Source organism: Choristoneura fumiferana, chromosome Z, assembly GCF_025370935.1.
Source record: "Choristoneura fumiferana chromosome Z, NRCan_CFum_1, whole genome shotgun sequence".
NCBI lineage: Eukaryota > Metazoa > Arthropoda > Insecta > Lepidoptera > Tortricidae > Choristoneura > Choristoneura fumiferana.
This window is the reverse complement of record NC_133472.1, coordinates 33,029,068-33,041,994: the sequence shown is the minus strand read 5'-3', so window position 1 is coordinate 33,041,994 and position 12,927 is coordinate 33,029,068.

Here is a 12,927-nt window from a genome sequence, read left to right as displayed (position 1 = left end):
ACTTTCTCGGAACGTACACCTGTCTCTTAAAGTGCACTTCCCAATAGGTACCTACATTTTCTCAAAAAGTGCATTTTTTCTCAGAAAGTGCACCATGGAACAGGCTGTTCCATGACCGTTTTAGTAGGTACTTAATAATAATTCGTATATATGACAATTAGCCAAGCCAGATCTTAGGCTTCAATATATTATCCTGATTTATAAGAAGAAATGATATTTCAAGCTGTTATAAAAGAATAATGTTGTTATAAATAAATTTCAGGCAGGACTGGCCATTGAACAGGCACCCATTAAGATCTCACTTCTTTTGTCGTTGAAGTTAACTACCTATGCATTTATCAGAATACTAGCTTTTGCCCGCGGTTACGCCCGCGTGGAATTCGGTTATCGCGAGCTGTTAACTCGGGAACAGTGCATTTTCCGGGATAAAAAGTAGCCTATGTCACTCTCTGGCCCATTAACTACCTCTATGCTAAAAATCACGTCGAACAAACATAGAAACACACAAGCATACAAACACCACTTTCGCATTTATAATATTAGTTACAGTTATTATAAGAACTTGGCTCTCATTTTACATTTATGTTTTTGATGGCATTAGAATAGTTCTACTCGTAGCTAGGGTTCCATCCAAGAATGGTATCAAGGGTTAGATGACGTAGCATTCATACAATACCATTAAAGCGTGTTTTTATTTTTTTAAATAAGATAATGTTTGTTTGTAAGATAATGCTTTTATTTAATTTCTACTCGAATATATTGTTGTATTGCTTCAAATTTTGCAAGTTAATTTTGATCTATTTCTTGTGACCGGATTGATTTGAAATTTGGTTGGTACTTACACTACACCTACATGTAGATTGTATGATAATGCAACTATAGTCAACAAAAAGTACAGTCAGCATAAAACGCTTGTATTAAAAATGTTTTTGACAAAAACTTAATGCGTTTGCATTATACATTATTTGTGAATTTAGTACGGGCGTTAAGTACGTTGTGACTATACTTAAAGGGACAAGGTACATACCTACAGTGGTTACGTTACATTCGCAAGCAGCCCTTAGAACCGTAACTAAATAAATTGTCCCTTGTAATGATCATATTTTACAAAAGCTATGATTTATATCACTATCAGGTTTAAGGGTACGATAAAACGTCAATTGGCATGTCCCAATTTTTGACAACATATAATAAATCGAAAACCATTTGGAGATATAGGCTTTGTGAAGCGTTTTCAGAAATCAGATTCCAAAAATGTGTTAAACTGAAATTAATAAACAAAATTTAAGTAATGACCCTCATTTGACCCCTGCAGTGTCTCGTCACAAAGGCTTCGTAGTTATATAGCAGGTCTACACTCGTAAGCAAATTGACAATTTGAAATGTTCCTGTCCTGCTTATAATAGCAAAGAGTGACAAAGATACATGATGCGCACCCGGCCTTAAACAGTTGTCTTTTATCGTAAAGTCCAAAATGTATACGAGCATTTCCAATGTATTTTTACAAATTAAAATATTAGATTACTACGTTACAAATAAATACAAAAGAATTTAAATATCAGATTTTAATAAAAAAATATCTATTTACTATCACACCATTAAATAAACAGGAATAATCGAAGCTAAAAGAAGAGAGATAAATAAAACTATTTGTCACGGTTCATTTAAGACTCTTAAGCCGTGCTTGAATTATTGTCAAATGTAATGCCACAGATTATGTTATGTGCGACCTGAATTTTGCTAGGCAATGGAACGTGGCTGTCTCACTGTTACGACATCCAGCGTATTTCGTAAAAAAAATATAAAAAATTAAATACTCATCCAAATTCAAAATCAATAAAAAAAGGTATCTTCAAATATCCTATTCTTTCCAAAAATAAAATAAAAACTATAGGTTATTTTTTTTGGTGCATCCCAATTCGAATATATTCGAGAGATAGTGTCAATGCTGCTTATCTTAGCAATGCTAAATTATTATGTTGTTATAGGTTGTTATCTGTATCAAACTCGCTTGAGTTATTTAGTTGCTGTAAATAATTTCGGACCAGTACGCTTAGTGTATTTTCCCGTTCACAAAATACGTCTCGATTGCGTTCGCGTTAAAATCTCAATTTGTATGGAAACACGGACAGCGCCTCTAGCGGAAAGTTTGCGCAACAACTTTTGTGAGTGTAGGTTTGCTACGTAAACGATTTCGTCCGCGTATCGTAACGAAAACGGGTGACGACGCCGCACCGTGGACATGTGGCGGCTACGTATCGACGATCGAATGCTCAGATTTACGTCTTCGAATCGTAAACGAATGTTTTGTGAAAACGCCACACTAGAGGCACTGTTTGGAGTTTGTACCTAATATAACATAGGTAGATAAGTATACAAGTATAAATTAGAATTTTGTTATCAAACTTTTGTAACAAAAATCCTTGCATTACCATAGGTTGAACGTTATACTTAGGTGTTCTGAAATCAGCCGTCGAAGTAGGTATTTAACAAAAATCTAAATGGTGGCTTTTGTCACTAAGGAAAAAATCTGCTAAGCTGCTAAGAAATATTTTACCTACAGGTAACCAGATATCGAATTTTGTTATCTACGAAGAACCGAGGAATTTTAGCAATATCACAATTACAATTAATCCTATAGGTACTTATCAAATAGTGTAAAGCCAGAAGAAGACCAAGTATTTACGGCATTATTCAGTAGTCGTTGTTGGCCTTAAACTTCCGTTAGTTTGATTGAAAATACATAACATTGTGCCATACCTATTTACCAGTTCATGAATTAACGATGGTCGAATATAAAGTAGTTACGTAACTAACTACTTATTCACTTAAAAGGTGATTCGAATTAACGATAATCAGTATCTTAATGAGGTTCCGTCATGGACTCGTGGTGTCGTTTGTATTATGATAGTTATCTGTTATTTACTTACAAAGAATCCATGTTAATGGCTGATTAGTGCGTAGTTCTATAAATTCCGATTACATAAACAAGTAAACTTTACAATTAGAACGACGCATGGAAAATCTCCCATCTTGTTTCGCCATAATATTGATCGAAATCAAGATGAAATCCTTCCTAATAGAAGAAGATAATTTGAACATCAAATAACTTTGTGTTAAAAGCTTAACAAAATAAAAACTTGATCTCAAAAGGTTCTGCTTCTGGTTGTCGGTCGTTTAGATACTTTGCAAAGTCATGTGTAGTCGACTCGTATCTCTATCTATCTGCACACAATGCATACATAATGAAGAAGGCATGGTAAATCAACGTACCTAAAGGTAAAATTATTAGGCCAGTAAGAGTTAAATGTTAAACTGGGCTGTCTTTATTAGCACTAAGGGCAGATTTTTGGAAATTCTACTCCTAAAGGGATGAGTAAGAAATTAAGTTGAAATTGTCAGATCAGAAAATAGTTACATCAAATTGTTATTAGAACGATATTTTACTGTAACAAAAATTAGAACTTCGAAGCTTACCTAAACTTTTTCTAAAGGAACCTTTTAACGATTTTTTTTTGTTAAAAAATCTATTTATCATATTTTTAAAACACTTGGTACCCAAGATAAGAAAAAAACATCTAGGTAAATATTACGGTTGTTACAATTGTCAGTTATAGGTGATAGGTGACAAATCAAAAAATCTATAATTTTATGTTTCATAAAACTTTTGGGCCTGACATATTTGTAACCGGAAAAGCAGACGAGTTTGTCACATTGTCACGACATTTGACATTTTTGCGTTTCATAAAAGTTTACGAGTGACATAGAAAATTTGACAACTTGTCGTAAATTTTCCGACATTTGTCTTTTATAAAACGCAAAATCGTCAATAGTCAATGACAAACAGAATTTTATGGTTATTACTTATGTATGTGTAAAAAATGGGACCTTTACACAATCAGTACTTTTAGTATGTGGTTTAAAACATCATTCATTCCCTACAACTATGCCAAAATTCGCTTATACACGAGTTTCTCCCCTGATTTTCCTTGTTAGGTAGGTACTATTTTATTATTTTTTTGGCAATTCTATTATTATTACTTACGTGTAGTAATGGACGCGCGGACGTTATACTATACGAAACTTTCCTGTCCGATGCAATAGGTAGTACAACACAACTAACATAAAAAATAATTTAAAAAAGAACACGCCATTTCTCATTTCTTATAGTAAGTACCATCAATTCAATCTGTACCTAAGTAATAAACTTATGATACACTTGTAACGTCTGCTGTTTGTAATAACTTAAATTGTGCAGATAGTAAACAAAGCAAAAAATATATACTATACTACTAATTAATAGTAATACTATTATTATATTATTATTATATTAATAAAGTAATTAGTAATTAGTAAGTAAGTAGTAATTGCCAAAAAATCATTGAGCTGGAGGAAGAATTGAGTAGTTTGCGTTGGGACATCATGGGATTATCGGAAGTCCGACGAAAGGGGCAGGATACGATAATCCTGAAGTCTGGCAACATGCTCTTCTTCCGGGAAGGAGACCGAAAGTCTCAGGGTGGTGTCGGGTTTCTCGTCCGCAAGTCCCTCATTAATAACGTGGTAAAAGTCGATAGTGTGTCGAGCAGGGTAGCATACCTGATACTCAGAATCACCGATAGGTATTCGTTGAAGGTTATCCAGGTGTATGCGCCAACCTCGACACACCCTGACGATGAAGTAGAGGCTATGTATGAAGAAATCTCTCAAGCCATACATTCCTCCGAGACATACTTCACCGTTGTTATGGGGACTTCAATGCTAAGGTGGGCACTCAGAATGGCGATGAGTTGAGAGTGGGGCCGTACGGTTATGGGCAGCGGAACCAAAGGGGCCAGCGGCTGGTCGACTTCTTGGAGAAGGAGGAGCTCTACGTAATGAACTCCTTTTTCCAGAAGCGACCATCCAGGAAGTGGACGTGGATCGGCCCCGATGGTTCAGTCAGAAATGAGATTGACTTCATTATGACGACCAAGAAGCGAATATTCAGTGATGTCTCTGTGATCAACAGGGTGAAAACCGGAAGTGATCATCGTATTGTCAGAGGCACACTGAATATTAATGTGAAGCTAGAACGGTCACGTCTTGTGAAGTCCACGCTCCGTCCTTGTCCTGCCCAAATCCAGAACCCCGAAAGCTTTCAACTCTTATTGCATAATCGCTTCCAGTGCCTAGCCGAATGCAAAACAGCGGACGACGGACAACGGGCTGGTAGAAACTGTTCAGGCCGTGGGGTCCCAGTTCTTCAAGACTCCGCGCCGGAAAAGACCTCAGAAGCTCTCCAATGAAACTATTAAATTAATGGAACTTCGGAACGAGATGAGGCTGCAATCTTCAACTGACATGTCGGAATATGGCAGACTTAATAGGCGAATCTCAAAATCCATGCGACACGATGTGCGTGCCTTTAATACTGTACGTATTAAGGAAGCAATTGAGCGGAACCAGGGCTCTAAAGTGTTTGCAAAGAATTCGTCTATTGGGAAAAGCCAAATGACTAAGTTGAAGATCGACGATGGCAGTATCATCTCATCGAAACCGGAATTGTTGAGAGAGCTTGAAAGGTTTTACGAACAGTTATATGCCTCGACACAGAAGCCCGTTGTAGGTGCAGCTCAAGATACCAGAGCTAAACTAACCCGTCATTACACTGAAGACATCCCAGATATCAGCCTGTACGAGATTAGAGTGGCTCTCAAACAACTTAAAAACAACAAGGCTCCGGGGATGACGGAATCACGACAGAACTTCTGAGAGCGGGTGGTAAACCGGTACTTGTAGTCCTCCAGAGGTTATTTAATTCCGTCATACTCGAGGGTACCATGCCGGAAGCATGGCACAGGAGTGTGGTGGTGCTCTTCTTCAAAAAAGGCGACAATACCTTATTGGAGAACTATAGACCCATCTCACTCCTGAGTCATGTATACAAGTTGTTTTCGAGGGTCATTACGAATCGTCTCGAGCGAAGATTTGATGATTTCCAGCCTCCCGAACAAGCTGGATTCCGTAAAGGCTTTAGCACCATAGACCACATTCACACGCTCCGCCAGATTATACAGAAGACCGAGGAGTATAATCGGCCACTATGTTTAGCGTTTGTGGACTATGAAAAAGCCTTCGATTCAATCGAGACCTGGGCTGTACTGCAGTCCCTTCAGCGATGCCATATTGACTATAGATACATCGAGGTGTTAAAGAGTTTGTACAGCAGCGCCACTATGTTGATCCGGTTGCAGGACGAGAGTACACAACCAATCCAACTGCAGCGAGGTGTGAGACAGGGAGACGTTATTTCTCCGAAACTGTTCACAAATGCGTTGGAGGACGTTTTCAAGCTCTTGGACTGGAACAGGTTCGGCATCAATATCAACGGCGAGTACATAACCCATCTTCGTTTTGCCGATGATATAGTCATAATGGCGGAGTCGCTGGAGGAGCTCAATACTATGCTCAGTGACCTCAGTATCGTCTCCCAACAGGTGGGTCTTAAGATGAACATGGACAAGACTAAAATCATGTCAAATGTCCATGTCACACCCGTGCCGGTTATCGTTGGGAACGATGTACTCGAAGTTGTTGACCACTATGTTTACCTTGGACAAGTTGTCCAGTTGGGTAGGTCCAACTTCGACAAAGAGGTCGCCCGAAGAATCCAACTCGGATGGGCAGCGTTCGGGAAACTTCGTGATGTCTTCTCGTCCAATATTCCGCAGTGCCTGAAGACTAGAGTCTTCGACCAGTGTGTGTTGCCAGTGATGACTTATGGCGCTGAGACGTGGTCCTTAACTGTTGGCCTCTTAGAGAGGCTCAAAGTCACGCAACGAGCTATGGAGAGAGCTATGCTTGGAGTTTCTTTGCGCGATAGAATCCGGAATACGGAAATTCGTCGAAGAACTAAAGTCACTGACATAGCTGGAAAAATATGCAAATTGAAGTGGCAATGGGCAGGCCACATCGCTCGAAGAACAGATAACCGTTGGGGGAGAAAAGTCCTCGAGTGGCGACCACGAACCGGAAGACGAAGCGTTGGCAGGCCTCCCACCAGGTGGACTGACGACATCGTGAGAGTGGCGGGAAACCGGTGGATGCAAGTGGCAAGTTGTCGTTCATTGTGGCGTTCTAAGGGGGAGGCCTTTGTCCAGCAGTGGACGTCTTCGGGCTGATGATGATGATGATGAATAAAGTAAAGTAATTATACTATTATTATATTATTTAACGTGAGTTATCCGTTACAATATCATTTAACATGAGTGAGTCTCACGGTAGTTTCATGTTAGTTTTATCTACTTTAAAGCCTTGCTTTTTTTTCTCCATGTCCCCATTTGTCCCCATGACATTCCATAAAACCTACCAAGTACAGTCGAACCATTTGATTCCTAACCGACCATAGAACGTTCTCACATTAAGGGGCTGTTTCACCATCCATTGATTAGTGTTAACTGACGGTTAAATGTGATGCCGTCTCTATTTGTTTTGTTCGAGTAGACGGAGACGGCATCACATTTAACAGTCAGTTAACACTAAACTCGGATTATAATCCCACGGAAAAAAAGTAAACAAAGGTGTTGCTGTTATCAAAAAACATTTGCAGAATTCAAGATATTTTATTCTTTCCACATTTGCCAGAAATCGACTTCCCATTAAAAAACTGTATTCTTAATCAAGATAAAATATTTTAATTTACTGATGAAAATCTTTACTTTGGCATTTACTACGCTTTGATATATTAATTTACAAAGAGAGTACTGTTTTCGTATGCATAATTTATTTATTGTCTTGGTATTACACCCGGGTTTTTAAGCTGTGGGCCGCTTGATGCAAGACGTCACTCAATGGACTAACATTCGAGACTGAATTCGTAATCGTTTTCCAGTGACTCTTGTTCTGTTTTTTTTTTACTGTCGACATTGTTGTTATATTTTTATTGTAGTTAAGTTGTTCATTGTTACGTTTTGTATGAAAGGATGGACTCCGGTCTCAGTACTTCTCGGTCAAAAGACGACTTGTAAGTTGTCTCCCGTAAAAACGGGTCTTTTATCGAAAATAGAAATTTTATATAATACTAGCTGTTGCCCGCGGCTTCGCCGCCGTTGTGTTTTTTCTGTATTTTCTTCCATAAAAACCTTCTCCTGACAGTAAAGAACACAACAAAAAAAAATTAGCGGAATCGGACTAGTCGTTCCCGAGTTTTGTGCTTAGCAACACATTTTATAAAAGATTTCTAGCGGGCCCATACCTTGAAATCCCCTGAAATGTCACTTTGACAATGACGAAACTTTGTTTACATTTTTTCCTTGAGATTAAAAATCCGAGTTTAATCAATGGATGGTGAAACAGCCCCTAAGTGTCATAATAAAATCCCTTGTCAAGCAATGCGATGTCACTATGGCTTTTTCTACGAAAAGGTTCCACAGTGGGTCACGATTTAGTTGGTTCGAGTGTACCTACCACCACGCAAGGCTTTAGGTAATAAGTAGGTGCGTATAACATGTCAATCGATTGCTCATCATCATAGTGTGTGTGACTAAGAAATAGTATTAGTGCACTTACATACATACCTACCTACTGTTTTGCTACTGCTCACGCAGTTGTATTAATTTTAAGAGGACGGAGTTTAGATCCGGTTTATCGCGTCCACTAACAGCAGCGGTGAAGTAGGTAAACAACGAATCACTTCACATGCTACGCAAACATGATTTACTTTCTGTTTTATGTCTGACTGATTAAAATACCTGACGTAGGTACCGTACGGTCAAAGAAACCGAATCGCGTACCAGGGTGAAACCTTTGTGCTATTAATGTCATATTTGGGTGAAGACCAAAAAGTTGCATAGCTTAACGCAGGTAGTTAATAATAATAAAAAAAGACAGATATTTTTTTACAATCTTCTATAGGTATTACTATTAATTTATTAAGATTACTATTATTTTTTTCGATTGTGACAAGAAAATTAATCATACATTTGTACCTGTGGATAATTTTCGTGTCACAATGGAAATAAATAATATTAATTCCGTAAATGTGATTTTCCACCGATTAGGCGAGACGAGGCGGGGCGAGACGAGAATTGAAATTTGTATGTGTCGTGAAATGGCGCTATTTCACGATATGCCTAGGAATTTCGTGATCTGGCGGATTTTACGATCGGCTGCCGACATTATGCATTCTCGCGCACCAGCCGCGGGCTACCGCGGGTGCCGCCATACAAATTTCAATTCTCGTCTCGCCTCGCCGTTGGAAAATGTCTTCACCCTTTGACATCCGATACATCTGCCAAAAAAATCATAGCAAAATTGATAATGAAAAGTTTCCACCCTAGCACCTACATGATTCAGTTACCTTTCATTCAGTTAGTTTGCAGGTGGTAGGTTAGATTCTCACATAAAACGGCAGAAATTGAATGAGGGCGCAACATTGTACGCAATTGGCACATTTTGACAGGCTTTTTATTAAGTTCACCTCGTATATTTTTTGTTTGTTTCAAATCTTGCAAGTTAATTTTTGATTTTTGACCTACTTCCAAAGGTCGTCGGACCAACTTGAAATTTTGTATACCTAACCTACATAACTATGTAGACTACCCCAGCAGGGCTACTACGAAACCCGAAACTCGAAGTTCGTGTCATGCGGTCCCTCTGACACTTATACTATTTAATACGCGAGCGAGAGGGACGGTACGATACGAACTTCCAGTTTCGTGTTTCGGAGTAGGCCTTCTGTTTTGGTTTAGAATTCGGTTCTTGAAGTTGTTGACGCGTATGTTTACCTAGGACAAACCATCCAATGAGGGCTATCGTTTTTTGTCTCACTAGATGGCGCACTGTTGCGTGAGGTTTTTAAGTATGGTTTTGAAAGTCTGTTATTACGGGCGTGAAAACAAAGTTTAGATTAAAATCATATTTAATACACCTTAAAACCGTACCATATAAATATCGAGCATGCCACAGTGTTGCACAGTCCCCGTTTTGTTCGGAAAAAGGAAGGACAAAGGTTTCCGAAAGAGAAAACTGTCTCAAAACACAGACATTCAATGCCCCGGAACGCATATTTGCCATAATTAATTTCAGATATTGCAAAATATTCACAAAATTATTCTAATTATAAATAAACCCGCGTAGCTCACCCAAAAACTATGAGATTTGACATTTCGGAGACCTCACGCTACACTAGCGCCTCTAGTGGCGAATTCATACGCGATAGCCCTCATTAGGTCCAACTTCGAGAAGGAGGTTAATCGTTTGGGAAACTCCGCAATGTCTTTTCGTCCAAAATTCCCAAGTGCCTAAGATAAAAGTCTTTAATTTGTGTTGCCAGTGATGAACTGATGAGATGACATATGGATCCGAGACGTGGTGCTTCACTATAGGTCTTATAAATAGGCTCAGAGTTGCTCAGCGAGCTATACAGAAAGCTATGCTTGGGGTTTCTCTACAGTCACCGACAGTCCGACGTAGCCAAGCGAATATAGCACGGAGAAAAGATGGTCGTTGGGGACTTGGGGCCGAAAGGTTCTCGAGCGGAGACCGCGGATCGGCGAGCGCAGCGTAGGACGTCCACCAAAGAGATGGACGGGACGGGTAACCTGGTTAAAATCGCGGGTTCACAGTGGATGCAAGCCGCTTCCAACTGAGCCAGCTGGAGGTCTATGGAGGAGGCCTATGTCCAACAGTGGACGTCCTACGGCTGATATGATGATGATGATGATTGTGCAACTCAGATTTTTAGGTCAGATCACCCGCGCTTGTTTTGTCATACGGAGCAAGTTCATACATTTTCTGCGAGTGCGAGTAAAAAAAAATTAATTCATTTACTTTAATTTTCCAAACTTACAGTTAACATTACAGGTTACATAGGTACCCAATGGAATAATTTAGCTAAAAAATACACAACCACTTGTATATTTTATGTAGGATACATGAACTCGCCCTAATCACCAATCAAAAATGTATACGGGGCGTAATATATTGCAGAACATACAATTTCCAGGGGGGGGGGGGGAAGCTGCCCCTTGGGCACGCAGTCATTGTTGTATTAAAAGTACATAAAAAACGTCCAGTCCTTTCGATCCAGGATTTAATCGTCGATTAAATTCAAAATAATTATAAATCTAATGCACAAGGTTGTATAACGTTCTATGGATTTATTCTACAGTAGGTAAGTATGGGTCAAAACAATAACGCTGCCACTAATAGGTGTATTAAGAGTTTCAATTAGTCTAGATTTGTGCACACGTAAGGTCAACAATTGCACAACGATTTCAAAAAAAAAGTAAAACTATTTTTACTCGTTTATTAGTCTTCCTGTGTGACTAAGCTATATGCGATACAGAATGGAATGCAAATTTAAACCTAAAGGGCCTAACTACAACGTTTAACTTTTAACACAAAGAAATAGCCTTGCTAGCCTAATACGGTTTAACACTATTATCACAACGGAGAGTGTTAATGTGTTAAATTCACGTTTGTCACGTTTTGGTCTTTGCTAATTTCAAAATCAGAACTACATGGCATAATTTTTAGTCCTGTTAAGTAAAAGTCATAACAGAAATCATCAAAAAAATCAAAATTCAAAAAAGATTTGTTTTTTTTTACATTTTAGTTACTAGAAACTATTAAACATCTAAACTTATAATAATATTATTCGTATTTGGGCATTTCTATCCATCTTTGTACCCTTTCATTCGTTGATTTCAACAAAATTTGGGATGTGTCCCCAAAATGTTGTTGTCCGTTTTGTTCCGAATTTTTCTTAATAATTCTTACTTACAATATTTTGGGGACACGTCTGTTTTTACCCGACTGCGAAGAAGGAGGGTTAATTATGTGTTCGACCCATATGTATGTATGTATGTATGTCTATACCTATATCCTGTCGTAACTACTCAACGGCTGAACCGATTTTGATTAATGATACGTCATTCATTGGATTCGTCTTGGTGACGCGCGAGTGACATAGGGTATGTAATAATATTTAAACATGGCGTCCGCGAAAAAAAATATGGCGGGGAAATTAAAATAATATTTTGTATTGTAACAATATGGGTATCAAATGAAAGCTAATAATTAGCTCATTCTAAATATATACCGGTTATAATACTTTTTATCTACTATTTGCACAGAAATTAAAAAACGTATGAAATAAAAATAATAATTAAAAAAACAAAAAACCCGACCCTTAAAAAATATTAAAAGAAGAAAACAAGTCTAGTGGTCTAAGAACCCTGTTACGTAGCTAACTTTAAGTTAAACAGTCGGGACCCAGCCCAAAAAGTATTAGTAAGTATCTAATGGGTCCTGACTGTTGAACTTTAAGTTAACTACTTAACGAAGTTCTAGACTACTAGGCTTTGTTTTGATTTTTTTAATTATTATTTTTACAGCTCGGAATCATGGACTGAGTCTATTTTTGTTGAAATCGGAGAGATAAACTCAGGGTACAGGCTAATGCCCTTAATGCCCTTTTACATTTCATATTCTTACGTTTTTTTGTGTGAGTTGTAAAGAATTGAGTATATTTTTTAGGAAAATCAGTAAACTGTATATTAATTTACTTAGCAAATTACATCTAGTATTATTTTCGAATATAGTTTTTGAGGTACAAAAATTAAAAAGATTTTCAAAAAACGTTCAACTCCAAAATGTCACGGACCGTGTACCTAATGTGAGATTGGCGGAATTTAAAATAAAATATTTTTTTCCGACGAAATGTTGTTATTTTGCAAAACATTACAGCAATTATGAAAGAGTAACCTTTGTTCTATAAAATAATTAAAAAAAAATTAAATAATAATGACTACTTGTGACTTTGAGCAACAAAGTTTGTGAGTAGTTTTTGTGTCACGACCATGTGCGATACTACAAAATTACGGTACTCGGTACAAAAGTAACATTGATGTAGGCAATCCTTTTTAAAATTATTTAGAACAG